Source organism: Sinocyclocheilus grahami, unplaced genomic scaffold, assembly GCF_001515645.1.
Source record: "Sinocyclocheilus grahami isolate Dianchi unplaced genomic scaffold, SAMN03320097.WGS_v1.1 scaffold1287.1, whole genome shotgun sequence".
Taxonomy (NCBI): Eukaryota; Metazoa; Chordata; class Actinopteri; order Cypriniformes; family Cyprinidae; genus Sinocyclocheilus; species Sinocyclocheilus grahami.
This window is the reverse complement of record NW_015506466.1, coordinates 29,839-49,581: the sequence shown is the minus strand read 5'-3', so window position 1 is coordinate 49,581 and position 19,743 is coordinate 29,839. Positions and strand designations below refer to the sequence as shown.

At 37.7% G+C, this 19,743-nt stretch overlaps 1 pseudogene; it reads left to right on the top strand.

Annotated features, from left to right (window-relative positions):
- Positions 1 to 2,576: 2,576 nt before the first annotated feature.
- On the top strand, positions 2,577 to 19,027 carry LOC107568848 (solute carrier family 2, facilitated glucose transporter member 4-like; annotated as a pseudogene).
- Positions 19,028 to 19,743: the final 716 nt, after the last annotated feature.

The following is a 19,743-nucleotide window of genomic DNA, read 5'->3' as shown; positions in this document are numbered from 1 at the left end:
GACGTATTCATGTTCGGCAAGAGCAGAAGTTTTTACAGTCATCCCTTTTTGTCCTGGAATGACTATTTTTGGGTGATTAGAAGCTTTTTTGTTGACATAGTCCAATACTTGCTGATACTCAACAATTAGGATGGTTAAAATTTGAATGCTAATGTACCCTTATTGCTATTGGCTGGGGTTATGCTGGAACTTTAAACCTATCAGAGCTTGTGTGGGGACTATAAAAACGGGAGTGTTTTGTGGCTTGGGATGCGCCATTAGTGGTACTGCTCCTTTTTGTGGGTCCTTCCATTGTGAATTGACGGTAGGTGTAGTAGCGGTGAAGCCGCAAATTTGTGGAAAGATACAGGGGATGGTAATATCAATGTGCTTGTTACCGCCAGGCAGGGGCATGTCTAGAGCATTTTAAATGGGGGGGCCAGTCGGGGGCACTGGCTCAAAAGTATAATACATCGTGTACACTCACTAAATAAAGAGTGACAGAGAGAGTGACAGAGCAGAGCCAATTCATAAAAGAACAATATTTAAAAGCACACGTCCAGTTTTGTGTGAGTGAAGGAAATCCGCTTGGGAGTGGAGAGATTCGTCCTCGCGCACATGGATCGCGTAACATTATGCGCTCTCGACATTGTCATTAAGATCACACTATAGAAACCGCCTAAAGTATAAAGAAGAGAAGAAAGCGGCCCTAGGCAGCTGCCTACACATGCCAGGATCCGCCACTATAGAAATTTACTAAAAACAAGCCTATCGCAAGACATCTGGTAGGGAGGAGGGCACCTGGGGTGGCCAGCCAAATTTCAGGGGGGCCGGTGCCACCCCTGGCCACCACATAGACACGCCCCTGCCGCCAGAATCGTTTCTCATTTCTTGCGCTGACAGAGCAGCGTGTATCTGAGCACACCTGTCCGGTTTTTGCGAGAGCAAAGGAAATCCACATGCGAGCGGGGAGATTCGCGCTTGCACATTATATTAATGTGCTTTCGCGCTACAATAATGCGCTCTGGACATTTGTCATTAAAATAACGCCATCGAAAAACCCGCCCTAGCCCGCTCCCTACAGAGGCAAGAATCCGCCACTATAGAAATTTACTAAAAACAAGCCTATCGCAAGACATCTGGTAGGGAGGAGGGCACCTGGGGTGGCCAGCCAAATTTCAGGGGGGCCGGTGCCACCCCTGGCCACCACATAGACACGCCCCTGCCGCCAGAATCGTTTCTCATTTCTTGCGCTGACAGAGCAGCGTGTATCTGAGCACACCTGTCCGGTTTTTGCGAGAGCAAAGGAAATCCACATGCGAGCGGGGAGATTCGCGCTTGCACATTATATTAATGTGCTTTCGCGCTACAATAATGCGCTCTGGACATTTGTCATTAAAATAACGCCATCGAAAAAAGGGCTCCTGTAGCGAATCGATGCGTTTTTGTAAGAAAAATATCCATATTCAAAACGTAATAATCACTTTAATCTAGCTCACTGTTGTAAAGGAAGCAGTTCCATGCGCCGCTCAGAAGTGACACACGCGGAAATGCAGGAGAGATCAAAACAAAACAACGGTCACTTATTAGAAGTACAAAACGAGTATTTCGATATAAGCCAAGAGGAGACTGGTTTTCCTTTGCTAAAGTAAGGAAACTTTGCTTCCTTTGATCCTGTAAACAAACGTTGGGTTTCACTAGACTCACCGGTGCATGCCCAAGGCTGAACTCATACATCATCAGCCCGAAGTTGCTTCTGTGTACAACTTGGCGCAAGCTACATTAAAGTGATTATTGAAAAAGTTGCTCATTGTGACTCATTTTCCCAGCACAGGTCACATTTCTTTTCCCTAGGAACCCGCCACAAAGACGCTTAGCCATCACATGGACCCCCCTATAAAAAGCTAGATTTCTTCAGTAAGACTTTCATTATGAACATTTCAATTCTTATATTATATTATATGATTAGTTAAAGATTTAGAAATCAGTTTGATATTTATAAGTTGTATATGTATATTGTTTAAATCACCTGCCCTGATTTCATGTATGTCCCCCTCGTGCTACCAAAACAGTTCTGATGCTTTGAGGCATGGACTCCACAAGACCTCTGAACGTGTCCTGAGGTATCTGGTACCAAGACATTAGGAGCAGGTCCTTTAAGTCTTGCAAGTTATGGGGGACTCCATGGATCGGATATGTTGCTCCATCAGATTAAGATCTGGGGAATTTGGAAGCCAAGGCAACACCTTAAATTCTTTGTCATGTTCTTCAAACCATTCCTGAACAATTTTTGCAATATGGCAGGGTGCATTATCCTGCTGAAAGAGGCCACTACCATCAGGGAACACCATTGCCATAAAGGGGTGTATGTGGTTTGCAACAATCTTTAGGTAAGTGGTATGTGTCAAAGTATTATCCACATGAATGCCAGGACCCAAGGTTTCCTAACAGAACATTCAACATAACAATGCCTCTGCCAAACCAAGAAAATGACACACACACACGCCTGATCTAAAAGAAAACATGATTCATCAGACCAGTCAATCTTCCTCCATTGCTCCATTGTCCAGTTCACATGCTTATTGTAGGCACTCTCAATGGTGGACAAGGGTCATCATGGGCATTTTGACCGGCCTGCGGCTACGCATCCCCATATACAGCAAACTGCAATGTTCTGTATGACCTGAAAGATTTCTGTCTAGTTTTTCAGCAATGTAAGTTAATTTGTGCTACAATAGATGGGCTAGTTTTCGCTCTCTACATGCATCAGTGAGACTTGGGTGTTTATGACCCTGACACTGGTTCACCAGTTGTCCTTCTTTGAAATGACTGTTCACATGCTGCCTAATACAGTATAGCCCACCCCTGACAGATGCCACTGTAACGATATAGGCAATGTTATTCACTTCACCTGCCAGTGGTTTTAATGTTCTGGCTGATTACTGTAAGTTTTCTATGGACCCTAGTTTCTGTGACACTACATTTCTTATGCATTTTCATAAAAGTAAAGAGTGCGCAAGAGTATATATTATATTTAATTAACATTGACACAAGAACATTATATTTTTATAATGGTGAACAAATTAGTTAATGCATAGTCAAAAATTTTGGAATGTCATAGTATATCAAGTATGCACACACATAAATCAGCATTTTGGAATGATTTATGAAGGAACACGTGACACTGAATGGTTGCTGAAAAGTCAGCATTTTCATCACAGGAATACACTGCATGTTAAAACAAAATAGAAAACGTTATTTTAACGTGTAATAATATTTCACAATATTACTGTATTACGGTTTTCTTCATAAGGGTTGGCATCGGGATTGGTGCCCATGTATGTTGGTGAGATCGCCCCTACCACTCTGAGAGGAGCTCTGGGCACTCTGCACCAGCTGGCCATCCTCACTGGCATTCGCATAGCCCAGGTACAGTAAAGTCACCTTTATTTATATAACGCTTTACATAATACAAATTGTTTCAAAACAGCTTTACAGTGATAAACAGGAACATAATGATTCAATGATGCAAACAGAATTTAATCTGTCCTGATGGCTATCTATTTGACAAGGTCTTCAAAGAGGATCTATCTCTATGGCTCGTCTAGTTTTCATTGTCTCAACTGACATTCAAGGCTGTTGTGGTCAATAGGTGCTGATCCACCATCTGGGGCCCGTTCTTCGTACGTCGCTAACTCAGTTAGCTGGATTTGATTGTTGACGATTTGGCATGATCTTGGATTATTTGGTTCTTCAAAGCTCATCCCGGAGTTGCTGTCATAGCAACAGGTCCGTAAATTTAACCCTGCTCAGGAGCAGGTTTATTTCATGTAAACAGGATTAGATTGCATCTTTTTAAGCAGAACTGATACTTAAAAATCTGTCAGCTACCACCGCTACTTTACTTTACAAGAGTATCCTACTGATCCAGGGACAATAATTTAAAATAATAATAATTTAAAAATAATATAATAATATTGTGTAGTCTTTAATACTATAGACACAGTTTTACTCACTGAAAGATTTATTCGTCATAAAATTATTACTTCATAACTGTATTCGAGTCTTACACACATGCTATACAGATAATGTAGAGTCATGCATTAATTTGCGTGGCGTCAGATATTATGGGAGTGGCTTGATGGAGCACAGGTGATGCAGATAACATGATCTAGAAAGAAACTTTAAATAATGCTGTCACGTAACAAATCTGTTCAAATATAAAATTAAAAGAATTGCTAATTGCTACGTTGAAATAAAAATGTAAAGCCTGTACAAAAATTTGAAATCGTGAATATAAATAATTGGGAATCATGTAAAAAAAACAAAAAAACATTTCATTTATCTATTATAACCTTTATGTTGTTTTCGCTTGGCTGTTTCCTTACAAATGTCCAGAAATTTGTCAAGTTTTTAGTCAGGTGTCTTTTTTAATTATATGATGTCATTACATTGCTGTCTTGCCGCCAACCAATTGCTGCATTGCTGATCGTGGTTTCCAGTATCTATACATAGCCCCTTTTAAACCAACCCATGAACGCGCAATTATCTCAGATAACTCAATCCAGCCATACTAATTATCAACAACAGCTGCGTTCGAAGAACCGAATTAGGCAGATCCTGATTAGCGGGATGATATCATGTTGGATGTGACATTTCATCTCGGATGTAATAAGCGACGTATGAAAGAACGGGTCCCTGGTCAGCGGGATAAGGAGCGGATCCAGGTGACTACGGGAAGCTTTGAATAAGAATGAGACTGACAAATTAATATTAGTGTAGATGCTATTTCACTTACAATGCAACAATTGGATGATATTCCCGGTTCCGGTTGACCTAATTTATGCATCCTGACAATCCTTAAGGGATTTGAATGATTGAAAAAGGATAGTGTGCTATGTGTATGCCAGATTAAAGAGATGGATCTTTGATCTAGATTTAAACTGACATGTGCCTGCCTCCCGAGCAATGCTGGAAAACTAGAGTTTGGACGCTAAATAGGAAAAGGATCTACCGCCCGCAGTCAATTTCGATGTTCTAGATATTTTCAGCTGTCCAGAACTTTGAGATTGCAGTGGACCTGAAGGACTGTAATGTGATAAGAGCTCACTTAAGTACTGAGGAGCTAAGCCATTCAGGACTTCATAAGAAATCAAATGTATGTAATGTTACTAATATTACTAGAATCAGGAAGTATAACCAAATTAGCCTGGTTCTTTAGATGTTGCATTTTGGATCAGCTGGAGTTTGTTTATTTAGCCTGCAGGGCAACCACACAATAAAGCATTAAAATAAACTAGTCTTGAGGTTGTGAATGCATGAATCAACTTTTTTTGCTTTCTTACATTGAGAGCATATTTTGTGATTTAGTTTTATGATGGAAAAATGGTGTTTTACAAATGTTGCTATTGTAGCAGAGTGAGCTATAGACCCAGTATGATTGGCTGGTGTTATCCAAACAGGTGAACCTATCAGGGTTTGTACTTTATCGTGTTGGGTCAGTTTCATTAGCCAATTAGTACCTGTTGTGCATATAAAAGGGGGAAGTGTTTGGCTGCTTGGGATGCATGATCCTTGATACTGCCCTTTTGTGACATGTGGCGCGTTGAATGAGTGCTAGCAGTTGGGTTATCCTCTTGTTTGTCGTGTGCTGGCTGTTGGCCAGTTTTCAGGTTTGTCCCGTTTTTAAAAATGCCCCTTTGCCTGTTAAGGCTTATTACCTTTTTGTTTTTAGATATGGGCAAGTAGCTGTAATCCTGCGTGGCGAGCGACCATGTGTATTGCAGCATTGTACTGTTTTCTTGGTAGGTATGGGTAGTTTAAAGTTTGTTTTAAACAAGTTATGTGTAACTTTTGTTCAATGTCCAGCAGGATTGATTGCATGTCCAGGGGTTCTAATGATCTTAATTGAAGCCTAAAGAACCTCAAGTAACTGACTGCGCTTCTGCCCTGCTCTACTCTGTTTTGTTCCATCTAGAATTAATCTGGGTCTGTCTGTTATATTGTTTGGTGCGTGGATTTAGGTGGGAGGGGTTGGCCATGGTACCTTGTACGGCATGTCCACATGGAGTGCTGTTTAATATTTCTGATTTTTCACGAGTGTGTGTCATGGGTATTGAGTGTGGGGTAGAAATCTGAGGGTCTTTGCTGGCCACCTCCCTCTTTATTTTCTTATTGTATTGTACTTTTGTTTTGTAAGTTACTGGTAAAGATGTGATGTATTGAGACCTGGTGTGAAGTGTTGTATGTGTTTTTATCAATTGTATTTTAATAAAGTGACATTTATATCTGTCTATCCTTCTGCTGACCCTGCCCTGCAACGAACCGGTGTCCCTTTGCTTAGTGCTGTTATGTCCCGGTGTAGTCGACTATAGGATTTCTTATTATTGGTAATATTCTAAGCACCTGACCACTTACTGCCACACTATCAGAGACTGAAATAAAAAGATAAGTGTGATATCCCATCTTACAGCTTCTAAGTAAATTCAAACGGTTTTTGATTTGACCTTGTTTTTCAATTTCTTTTTTTGAACTCCTCAGTAATTACAGTGGTCAGTCTTCAGTCCTCTTATCAATATTACTTTCCCTTTCCGCTAATTTCTCAATCTATCTTATTTATTATTATTCTCTTCAGATCTTAGGACTCGAGTCCCTGTTGAGCAGTGAGCAGCTGTGGCTGGTCTTGCTGGGTGTTACCATACTCCCTGCAGTCCTGCAGATGACGCTATTGCCTTTCTGTCCTGAGAGGCCGCGCTTCCTCTAACGTCCGCTGCCAAGAGCACCATGCAAAGAGCAGTCTGTGCAGGGGCGGATCTACCGGGGTGGCAACTGCCACCCCAAGAAAAAGCTCTGCCACCCCAGAATTATCACAGAATAAAATATAAATGTAACCAGTGCTTCATGTGTTACTTTTCAGATGCGGCGATGACGGAGTAACGTAAATTAATGGCAAAACACGTCTTTTAATAAACTCTGCACGATAGTTGCTCGCACCGTGTGTAGTCGACTTCATTAACAAATGACTCTTATGAACCGGATCTTTTTTTAGTCAAAACCACAAAGCGCGGCCCAGTTCACTAACGAGTTGTTTTTACATTTTTTCGTGTATCGGATAATTGCTGCTTTTCAGCTAACCCAGAAGTCCTGTTGCTCGCACCGTGTGTAGTCGACTTCATTAACAAATGACTCTTTTGAACCGGATCTTTTTTTAGTCAAAACCACAAAGCGCGGCCCAGTTCACTAACGAGTTGTTTTTACATTTTTTCGTGTATCGGATAATTGCTGCTTTTCAGCTAACCCAGAAGTCCAATCCCGTCCGGATATGTCTGAGATTCATCGCGTAATTGTTTGGTGATCCGATTCTCTGACCGCTCGCTCCACTTTCATCATGGATAGGCCTAGAAGCTGTAACAACGTAAAATCAACAAGACGATGCCGATTGCGGAAACTTAATAGCAGAGTTAGGTAAGAATCTAGTAATATTGGAGTTTTCTCGATTGTTAATGTAACTGATTTTAGTTGGCACTTTTTTTCCCCCCAAACCATTAATTCAGTTTTCAAAACAAAGACCCATTTCTCAAAAAGTTTAACAGTTAAACATTAGGTAGCAAAACTGATGAGACCCCAATCAGAATCTCTGCGTCCTAACTAGCGAGAGGAGAGAGCTGAGCCAATCATCTACAGGGGTTTTATACTTGCACATACAGTATAATTACAGTACTAGTGCATTGGATAATGGAAATTTCACTATTCTATATGTACAGTAAACTGTAGCACATGTTGTACACCACAGCGTGTGACTGTCAAATTTTATTTGTAACCCTTTTTTTTTTAATGTGTACTGCATTTTTGCAGAATTGAGAAATGACTGCCTAGAGGTATAGCTAGTCTTGTGTCAGGAGACCAAGAAACTGCTATAGTGCTGTATACTGTAATGAAATTTGGCCAAATGTGCAGAGGATGAGAAGTGTACTTTAAAAAAAATTTTTTATTTTTTTATTTTTTTATTTTTTTACTGTACTGTATTATGGTGCGTGCCAAGTTCATACAGTTCTTCGGTATTTGAACTTTTCTAGTGCTTTTCATCTACTGCAAGATTACTTTACAGTAGTAAAATGAAAATGATCCCCCCCCAAAAGTTCATTCCTGAATTATACATCTGTATCTGTAGTTTAGTTTATGTATACTGTAATAGACATTGAGCTGCAAAAATAATTCCTGAATCCTAGTAAGAGGTTTTTGTTACAGTGTTATTAAAGTCATCTGTGTATTTGAATTGTAAGCATTTAGCCTTTTCAATTGTTTTTTTTTTTCCTTCTCTTCCTGAATTATACATCTGTATCTGTAGTTTAGTTTATGTATACTGTAATAGACATTGAGCTGCAAAAATAATTCCTGAATCCTAGTAAGAGGTTTTTGTTACAGTGTTATTAAAGTCATCTGTGTATTTGAATTGTAAGCATTTAGCCTTTTCAATTGTTTTTTTTTTTTCCTTCTCCTATACTGCTTACACACACAATCTTTACTTGTCACACAATTTCTGAAACCTGACACAAACACCAGAACCACACCAAATCTGCAAAACCATACACTAATTCTCAGCCTTTGACTCAGTTTTCAATTTCATAAAACACTTTTTGCGGAACACAACACACAATTCTTCTCAACAACACAGAACAATCTAACAGGAATTCATATTATGGCAAAGGTGTTTGCAAATGTTTGCTTTTGAGATGTGTTTGTAATATTTCGAATGCAGTGCTTCATTTTGCAAGAGATGTGAGGCATTTTGTGTGTGCAAATCTTGTATTTGTGTGTAAAGTTTTGAAAAAAAGCGGCAAAGTTTTGAAAAGTTAAGACAAATGACAAATTTATGCTGGCTTGTCAAAGTCTTGTTTAAAAAAACGTAAATTTTTGGTCAGTTAGATGTTTGCTAAAGTGTTGCTAGGATATTCTGGGTGGTTGCTAGGCTCTTGCTATGCAGTTGCTGTGGTGTTGCTAGAGTTTATGGTTGATAGAGTTTGTTCTGGGTGATTACAGATATTCCCACCTGTTAATAACAGAAAATCAAACATTGTTTTCAAAACTGATCCAGTTTCAGTGCTTTGATATCATTGTATTTATTTGTAATGTTAGGAAATTCTAAAGTTTTTGTTGCTCTTAAACTTTCACTAAAATGTGATTTATATCAAAATATCATCTAAATAGCCTATGTAATTTAATACAAGTTTTAATACAAATTTAATACTTTAGTGATACAAGCTCAGAAACATTTATAACCTGTTGAAGTTGTTAACCATTTGTCAAAGTATGTCAGACCATAAATCCAAAAAAAGGAAGATGGAGAGAGAAGCATCCATTGCTGAGCTCTTTCGCTTTCCTCTGTACCAGCAGCCCATCATCATCTCTATCCTGCTGCAGCCATCTCAGCAGCTGTCAGGAATGAATGCTGTGAGTGCTGCAGATGTGCTCAGTTGATCACCTAGGAAAGAAACCGATAAACCGATGACTGCTCAAAAGGTTTATATTAAAAGCTGAAAGCATCTCTGCTACAAGGTTCAAGTACCTTTGCTTCATTAAATGAATTGTTTTCTAAAATTACTTTATGTAAATACATGACCCTTGCTGACATGGTGGCACAAAAAAATAAGTATCTGTCAGAGTATATTCAACATGAACCTTGTAATAATTTATGGCGATTAAGTGTGAATTTTAATACATTTTTAGTTTGTGGCAGTAAGAATATTCTCAGAATGGTAATCTGAAATATATGATCTGGATTTCACATCAGAGATTACAATGGAATCCTTGCAAATTATTTTTTCAAAAATCATTTTTTCATGTTTTTCTCACACTTGCTCTTGCTTTCCACTGCTCAGATCTTCTATTATTCAACTGATATCTTCAAGAAGGCTGGGGTGGAAAGTCCAGTGTATGCTACCATAGGTGCTGGAGCTGTCAACTGTGCTTTTACTATAGTCTCGGTATGTAAAAAAAAAAAAAAAAACAGATCTCATGAATTTTTAAAGAGGGACTAAGAAGATGAGATGGCATATTAGCCTTAATTGAGACTTATTTGCCAATAATATTTGTAGATAAAAAATAAAACGGATTTTGTTTGACAGATCTCAATGCTAAGTGACACACTAGATAAGTGTGGGCAGATCAGTCATGAGAAGATGATAAAACTCAAGAAAAACTATTTACAAACAATTTTTGGCTAAAATGCCAATTATTTTTGTATAATTAAATCAAAAATCAAACCACTTAAACTACATTATATTAGCATAAACCAAGCTAATTACATTAAAATGTATGTCTATCACTCACTTGCCCAATCAACAGCTCTTCCTGGTCGAGCGTATGAGCGGCCGGACACTCCACATGCTTGGATTTGCTGGAATGTGTATCTGTGCCATCATCATGGCAACTGCCCTCACATTACTGGTCAGTCCCCCTATACTTTTCAAGAAAATAATGAATCACATGTGTCAAAATGTGTGTTATTTTTCTTTATAGATTCACCATGATGTTGTGCATCAAGGAATGGTTACTGAAATAGTGTATTTAGAAATACACAGACTACTTTAGAAATTATAATGCAGAAGCTGGTTGTAAAATTAGCATTTTTCCTAGTCAATGAATGCTGTCTGCCCTCATTCAGAGTTAATCCTACTTGTCAAGTCGTTAAGTCACCTCTATTTATATAGCGCTTTTATCAATACATATTGTGTCAAAGAGCATTAATTGTACAGCATTAATTAGGAAAATATTGTGTCAATGCAAAATGATAATAGTAAACACTAGAGCTGTGATCGATACGACGATGTATCTCCACAGAGATTTGTCGATACGAGTATCGATACAACTGGCCCTGTATCGATATTGTGGCACGTGTGCAGCAGTGGGCCGCGCTTAATTTGGAGAGCAAAAGTTGAAAAGTGCTAGGTTTCTAAAAAATAATGAATAGAGCATAATATATAGGCTACAGCAATGTTTAATCTGGCCGCAGAGGAACACAACCGGGGTTGCCTGATATAAAGAGACGTAATCCCCGAAACAGAGCTTCCCTCTTGCGCAATACGGAAATATCTGCTAAATGTGTTACTTATCTTTGTCAACCTGGCAACCATGTGCATGCGCTCACTCTCCACTGTGGATAAACGCGCTTGCTTTCTGAAAACACTGGTAAGCTTGCAGTTTAGTGATCTCCACTTCAATATTCTATTCTCAGATAAGTGTAATTCATCAAGTGTTTATTTACACGAGAGAGAGGGAAAGAGGCTGTGTATGTATGAATTACCACCGTCTTGCCGCGTTTCTCTATTAACAGTGGAGCTGTGGCTTTAATTCCTTTAGAAACGATGATGTTACCAGCTCCTTGTTGAGAAAGATAATGTAGCTCTTGAGCGATTAGGCTATTTTATTGATAAAATTGCGGGGCAGCGCTAAAAAGTTTGTACGCGCGCGCAACGTGATCTGTGTGAGTGACTAAAATCGTGTGTGCATACAGATACAGTGAAGACAGTGCATTAGTTTAGAACTCTTCAAATTTATTTATTTATTTTTAATGTAGAAATTGTGTTAATTTGTGCAATGATAACCTACCAGCAATGTAAAGATTATTTTTTAAAAATATATTAGTATGAGTACATTGCAATATAAATGTATTAGAACGAGTACATTTATTATTTATGAGCTTAAAAACAAGATGCAAACAATCACAATATTGTACCTGCTGGGGAGTGCCCAATGTAAACATGAAACATGAAACTATATTGTACTGTGGTACAGTTATGGAGGCCCTTCATAATGCAGAGGTCAGCTGCCTGCTCTGCCAATAGTTAGGAATGGCACTACAGTATGTGTGACAGGTAGAGGAAATAATTCTGCTGTATGGGTAAAAAGAAAAGAGAAAAAAATGTTACCCCACCACTTATTTTTTATTATTACTATCTTGTTAGCAAAATGTTGTGAATGTTAATCAAATCTAGTGTGTATTTTTGCAGCTATGCTAGTAGTAAATGCATGTGAAGACATAATATTGTTACATGGGATATTAGTACGTTTGAGATTATTAAAGGAACTGCAGGGAAATTGAGTTCATTGTATATGTATTTCTCCATAAATATATGGGAAAGTGACATTGTTTCAATCAGTGATTGGTATCATTGTTGCATTTATACAAGTCAGTATTACATATGGAGAAGAAATGTATTTGCGTAAATGCAGTATTACTTCAATGTCTCAAAATATTACCAATACTACATTATACAGAGGTATTTTCAACTGTGTAAGTAACTCAGCTAATCTAATAGGGAAACGTACAAACAACACATGCAATATACCAGATATATTTGTAGAGTATAATAGAGTAACGGTCTTTGTGTGTGTGTATTTGTGTGTGTGTGTGTTAGTTTACTTGGCCAGCCAGGCCCATCGGGGTCATTTACAGCTCTTTGGGACCGTGTTTGAAGTCAGATGGGGGAGATGATAGTGGAGCTGGTTAGAATTTCCTTGACAGCGAGGAACCATTTGGCAATTTAAAACCCCTATACAAACGTAAAGTATCTGACCAGAACTGTAATTTATATGCAAATGTCAAAAGGCTAAAAGGGGTCTCTTAAGCCATAAACACCCAAAGATCATGCATGATTCTACGCAGACGCTACAACTGCATTGGGTTCTTTTGTTCATGCAGTTATGCCTATGTTCATATGGGAAATCTAATTACATTGTCTTGAATTTATTCATATGAGTATTGTTTGAAGTGACAGTTGAATGTTATTTTGAGACTTTTGGTTTGATTTTAGACAATGTATGATGTGTCCACATTGCAACAGTGATTATCTGTCATATTAAAACTGCACTCGAGCAAGGCAGTAACGTTGTCCGTCTTCTTATCACTCACAGCTTGGTGCGTGCTTTGGTTTGTGCCGGCACAGATTCCTCTAGGTCTGGAGCCAGTAACATATGCAGTGTTTAATAAACGGCTGTTTTACTAAATTCTGCTTTGGTGAAATTCAGTGCAGTCCTGTATCGTGATTCGTATCATGGCCTCTGTATCGTCATACATATCGTATCGTGACTTTGCTGGTGATACACAGCCCTAGTAAACACTCAATTTTCAGTTAAAGGCAGTTCATCATTGAATTCAGTGATGTCATCATCCAGCTCAGTTCAGTTTAAATAGTGTCTGTGCAATCAAGTCGACGATATCGCTGGAAATTAAGTGTCCCCAACTAAGTAAGCCAGAGGCGACAGGGGCAAGGAACCGAAACTCCATCGGTGACAGAATGGAGAAAAAAACCTTGGGAGAAACCAGGCTCAGTGGCAGTTCTCCTCTGACCAGACAAAACCAGCAGTTCAACTCCAGGCTGCAGCAATGTCACATTGTGCAGAGGACTCAACTCTTTCCTGTGGTCTTGTCCCGGTGGCCATCTAGGAAACAAGGTTCTCACTGGGGATCTATCTTTGTGGCTTATCTAGTTGTCCTGATCTCCGCTGACATTCAGGGCTATAGAAGTCCTCTCTAGGTGCTTATCCACCATCTGGGCTGGATACGGACTGGATTCAGGTGACTGCAGTGACCATCTGATCTGGATACAGACTGGATCTGGTGACTACAGTGACCTCGGAAAAAGAAAGAAACAAATATAAGCGTAGATGCCATTCTTCTAATGATGTAGTAAGTACATAGGGTGTTATGGAAGTGTTCCTGATTCCGGTTGTATAAAGCGTTACAATAATCTAACCTTGAGGTCATGAACGCATGAATTAACATTTCTGCATTTGACATTGAGAGCATAGGTTGTAATTTAGATATATTTTTGAGATGGAAAAATGCAGTTTTACAAATGCTAGAAATGTGGCTTTCAAAGGAAAGATTGCTATCAGATAGCACACCTAGGTTCCTAACTGAAGACGAAGAATTGACAGAGCATCCATCAAGTGTTAGACAGTGTTCTAGGCTATTACGTGCAGAGTTTTTAGGTCCTATAATTAACACCTCTGTTTTTTCAGAATTTAGCAGTAAGAAATTACTCGTCATCCAGTTTTTTATATTGACTATGCATTCAGTTAGTTTTTCAAATTGGTATGTTTCGCCGGGCCACGAAGAAATGTAGAGCTGAGTATCATCAGCATAACAATGAAAGCTAACACCATGTATCCTGATGATATCTCCCAAGGGTAACATGTAAAGCGTGAAAAGTAACGGCCCTAGTACTGAGCCTCGTGGTACTCCATACTAGGGTTGTGATGGTGAGAAAATTTTCCCACCGGTTAATCGATGTGTGACAACACCGGTGTTACGAGATTTTTGGTTTCCGAGATTTTCTGTTTCAGTGGGCGGAGCATACATGAATATTCATTAGTTTCTCGGACATACGTGTGGAACCAAGTGGAACTGAGAATTTCAGTTCATGCTCCTTGTATCTCAGCAGGTTTAATGGGATATTTTAAAAAAGGTCAATATATTTACAGTGTTGAACAAACCTATGTCTAAACTACATTTGTTCATCATTTCGTAACAGTTTACAATGTTTTTATTAGTTTACAGTGCACGTTTTGTGCAGTCGTCGCTGACTGAATGACTGCAGACATTCTTTGTGTAATGTTAGGATAAAGCACAGCAAACTTCAGCTAGTTGTAGCCTATACATTGATTTCAGTTCTTTGTGCTCTTCATTTCTAGCTTGCGATGCTTTATAACTGTGTCTGTTATTAGTTGTTATCATTTGTTGAATACATCACTGCCTGCAACAAATGAAATAAACCTATAGAAACATATCTGTGGACATATATATTTTTTTGTATACTGGTGTGATGATCCATGTCTTAACTTACCCCGTTCAACGTTCTCCATGTTGTCTGGTTGTGAATTGTCTGCTGTCTGGTTGTAAACTATGATACAATCATACACTGCTGCAAAAACATTTTTTTTTCTTTTTCCAATGTAAAGTAGTTAAATATTTTTACAAACAAATATAAATTTACAAATTAAGATTATTACAAGGTTTAAGGTTTCATTTGCACAGTGAAACCAAAAATCCCAGAACGCCTGGATGATTACAACTACACAGGCTTCCAATAGTAGCACAGATACCAACTACCTGCTCTTCTGTTACCTTTTAAGCTTTAAAACGGTCATCTTCTGGCAATGAAGGAAATAATATTCACCACCATATCAGTGGCCTAATAAACATTTTGCAACCTACACCGATGTTATTCTGTGTCATCTGTTCTTTTACCATGTGTTGCACTGACTGTACCTGGATGATACACGATGATCATTGATACAAATGCATGGTCTATTTTGATGCACGACAAACACTCATGCAACATTATTTATAGGCTAAGTCATAAAGTTTCACAAACATATATATATATATACTCTTAATTAGGCTTTATTTATATATATATATTCATAAACTGTTCCCTCCTGGTGGAATGGCCTGCCCAAATCAATTCGAGCAGCTGAGTCCTTAGCCATCTTCAAGAAACAGCTAAAAACACATCTCTTCCATCTATATTTGACTCTCTAACTCTAGCACTCTCTATTGTAATTCTATTTCATCTATTTGTTGACTTGACCCTCTAACACTTGCACTCTCCATTAATTTTCCAACTGCTTGTTTTCTTTTAAAAAGACCTCTTAACACTAGCTTTCTCTATTATTTTTCTATTCTATCTACTTGTTTTCTTTTTGTTATGTGTATGTATCTGTAAAGCGTCTGCTAAATGACTACATAAATAAAAAGGCCTCTAAATATAAAAAATAAAGTGGAATAAAGATTGGATTGTGGCCTTGATTAGCTTGTGATAAGATGTTGGTAAAATGTGTGTTGGTGTGGATGTTGATGTTATGTGAGACAGTGACATTTTATTTTTAAAAATATGAATTCAATAGTGATTCACACTCAAAATCCACGAAAATGTTAGTCATGGAGAATGCCATTAATAAAGTAAAGTTTTCCTGAATTTTGAGCATTAATCCCTATTGAATCCTTGTTACAAACTAAAAAGATTTATGCACCAAAACAAGACAACATAGGAGACGAGAGTGTGATGTTAACGTCCTTGTAGAATCTGCTGTATAAAAATATGACATGATAAAGCTAAAAAAAAAAAAAACAATTCTTCACTTGATTCTGGCATTTGATACAGGACATTACCATTCAAAAGTTTGGGATTACTATGATTTTTTTATTTTTAAGAAATTTATATTTTTGTTCTTCAAGGATGCATTAATTTAATAAAAATGACAGTAAAGACATTTATAATGTAAAAAAAGATTTCTATTTCAAATAAATGCTGTTCTTCTAAACTTTCCATTCATCAAGGAATCCTGTCGCTGTATAATGGTTTCCACACTTCATTAACCAGTACAACCATTTTCAACTGTGATAATCATAAATGTTTCTTGTGCAGCAAATCATAATTAGAATGATCATGAGACACTGAAGAGGAGAAGTTGAGATCTGACATCACAGGGGGGAAACCTTTATTTTAAATTGTAAAATTATTTCACAATGTTAATGTTTTTTAATATTTTTAATCTGATGCAGTTGGTGAACATGAACAAAGAACCTTACTAATACAAATCCTTAGAACAATATTGTATATATCATATTAAAACAAGCACAAGCACAAGCACACTTATGAACATTTGTTAATAAAATTATTTTTAACATGAAATTAGCTTCTTATTCCATTCCATAAAATGCAGTGAAGTATTTGTTTTCTCATTTAGTGTGCCAAATGTAGGCTACTTTTTAAACTTTTGTCCAAGGAACACTTCCATGCTTGTGTGTGGTCTTAGATTCTATTCATTTTGTAAATACAGCCTAAGCCTAACAGTTTAAGAATAATTACACCAGGATAGATGAAAAACGATTAGTCCACAAATACAAGTTTATTTCAGCTGTTGTACTCAAAAGATAACAACTAACAACAGACATAGATTTAAAGCATTGCAAGCTACAGCACAACGAACTGAAATCAAAGTAAGTTAAGTGTGCTGAATGTATGCAAATACAATCATTCAGTCAGCGACGACTGCACAAAACGTGCAAACTAATAAAAACGTTGTAAACTGTTACGAAATGATGAACAAATGTAGTTTAGGCATAGGTTTGTGCAACACTGTAAATATATTTACCTTTTTTTAAATATTCCATTAAACCTGCTGAGATAAGGAGCATGAACTGAAATTCTCAGTTCCACTTGGTTCCACGCGCATGTCCGAGAAACTCATGAATATTCATGTATGCTCCGCCCACTGAAACAGAAAATCTCGGAAACCAAAAATCTCGTAATACCGGTATCACAGTGGGGGCGGGGCGTTCCCTCTTTTCCTCGCTTTCAAATAGCTTAAAAGCGCCGTGCATTTTACTTTCATTGAATTAACAGCAGTTTGGTGTCAATTGCTTGAATGCAACAGCCAAATACAACGTCAAACTCACTTTAGCTTATATATCAAACATTTAACTTTTATTAACAAAACAAATAAAAATACACCATGCTATAGGGCAAGCTATAGCCTATGCCTAATATAAAATAACAAATAACTTACATAAAGTTTAATAGGTATACAAAACTGGAAATAAGTAAACATGTATAATATATAACCAAATAAATTAGAAACGTAGAACGTTTATTAGCAAAACGAATGTCAAATAAAATAAATAAATGACAGTTTAAATAAAGTAAAAATCAGCAAACAATGTGGAACCAATAAGAAACGAATGTTTAAAAAAAACTTCCAAAATCACCTTAGTTAAAAGACAAAAGTCAACAAGCTTTTCAAAATCCAAAATATTGCCAAACAGGCGCGCTTTTGCATTTAGTTCAAATCATCCGAGGTCATTTGAGAGCAGTCTCAGTACTATGATACGGTCTAAATCCTGACTGGAAATCCTCTCAGATACCATTTTTCTCTAAGAAGGAATATGATTGTGAGGGTATTAACTTTTCTAGTATCTTGGACAGAAAAGGGAGATTCGAGATCGGTCTGTAATTAACTAGTTCTTTGGGGTCAAGTTGTGTTTTTTTGATGAGAGGCTTAATAACAGCCAGTTTGAAGGTTTTGGGGACATATCCTAATTACAATGACGAATTAATAATAGTCAGGATCTATGACTTCTGGAAGCACCTCTTTTAGGAGCTTAGATGGAATAGGGTCTAACATGTTGTTGGTTTAGATGATTTAACAAGTTTATACAATTCTTCTTTTCTATAGTAGAGATTGAGTGGAATTGTTCCTCAGGGGATCTATAGCACACTATCTGATGCGTTACTGTAGCTGACGGCTGCATGGTTACAATTTTACCTTTAAAAGTATCGATCTTGGAAGTAAAGTAGTTCATAAAGTCATTACTGTTGTGCTGTTGGAAATGTCAACACTTGTTGATGCTTTATTTTTCATTAATTTAGCCACTGTATTGAATAAACAGCTGGGGTTATGTATACTTGTGATGTCTTTGTTTACAGGAGACCGTGTCATCAATGAACTACCTTAGCATGATGGCCATTTTTGGTTTTGTTGCCTTCTTCAAAGTGGGGCCTTGGTTCTTTGTGGCTGAACTCTTCTCACAAGGTCCCAGACCAGCAGCCATGGCAGTAGCAGGCTGCTTCAACTGGACAGCCAACTTCCTCATTGGCATGGGCTTCCAGTATGTCGCTGTAAGAGTACAGGAAACAGCAACAGCTAGCAATGGTTCACTTAGCTGCTTATGGCATCAAAATGTGCTATAAATCCTAACCCTAACCGTCAATCTCTCCTTACCACAGAACCTGTGTGGGCCATACGTTTTCCTCATCTTCGCTCTGCTTTCTGGTCTTCGCATTTTTCCGAGTTCCTGAAACACGAGGCAAAATTTTTGACCAGATCTCCAGCCACCTTCCACCATCATCCACAAAACATGAAGGATATGGTTCAGGGGAAGCACAGTACAGAACTGGACTACCTAGGCTCTGATGGGACAGAGAACTGAGGCTTGAGTACAAGAGAGATGGTGAAATGGGGGCCAGAATGACTGCAACTGTTCTTTGAGGCTTGGAGAGGAAAATGGGATGCATACCAAAAAGAGAACATTACTACTCAGAAGAGAGTAAGGCATTTGGTATTTGGATATTAGGTATTATAAAGATGGATGTTGGACAATGGAAGAGAGAGCAAGTTTGAGTTTAAAAAAAAAAGAGCAACAGACTTTAGTTTTGGAATCCCACACTTTAAAATGCACATAGGTTTCCATATGCCATGAAACCAGTTATGCTTTTGCATACAACTATAGTAGACATAGACTACGCTTTAAGTTCCTAGCATTATTTAAAAAGGTTTTAGTAACAATGGGTCAAATACTTATAAAATGCTTTTTAACAGTTTTTGCACAAAGCTAAAACTTCATTTGCACATTTTTAGTGCTTATACTGTGGTCATTCACTATCCTTGACACACATTACAAAAACAAATAAAACCTCCAACATTCTTACAAATCAGTTTTAAATACAGCACCATACATTTAAACATGCACATTTCTATTCACTAGAACTGTTTGTATAGAACCCAACTGAATTAATAAAAAAAAACAAGGTGTGCTATGTGTAAAAGAAAAAACTATACTCCTTATGTTCAATTCTGTTGTCATTGTATGCCACATTTTGAGGTGTAAGCTAAGTGTAACTTTTTGACAACTTATATGGTTGAATAAAACATGTTTTCGTTCTCTGACAATCTTTTTAAGAACTGTACGTGCACAAAAAT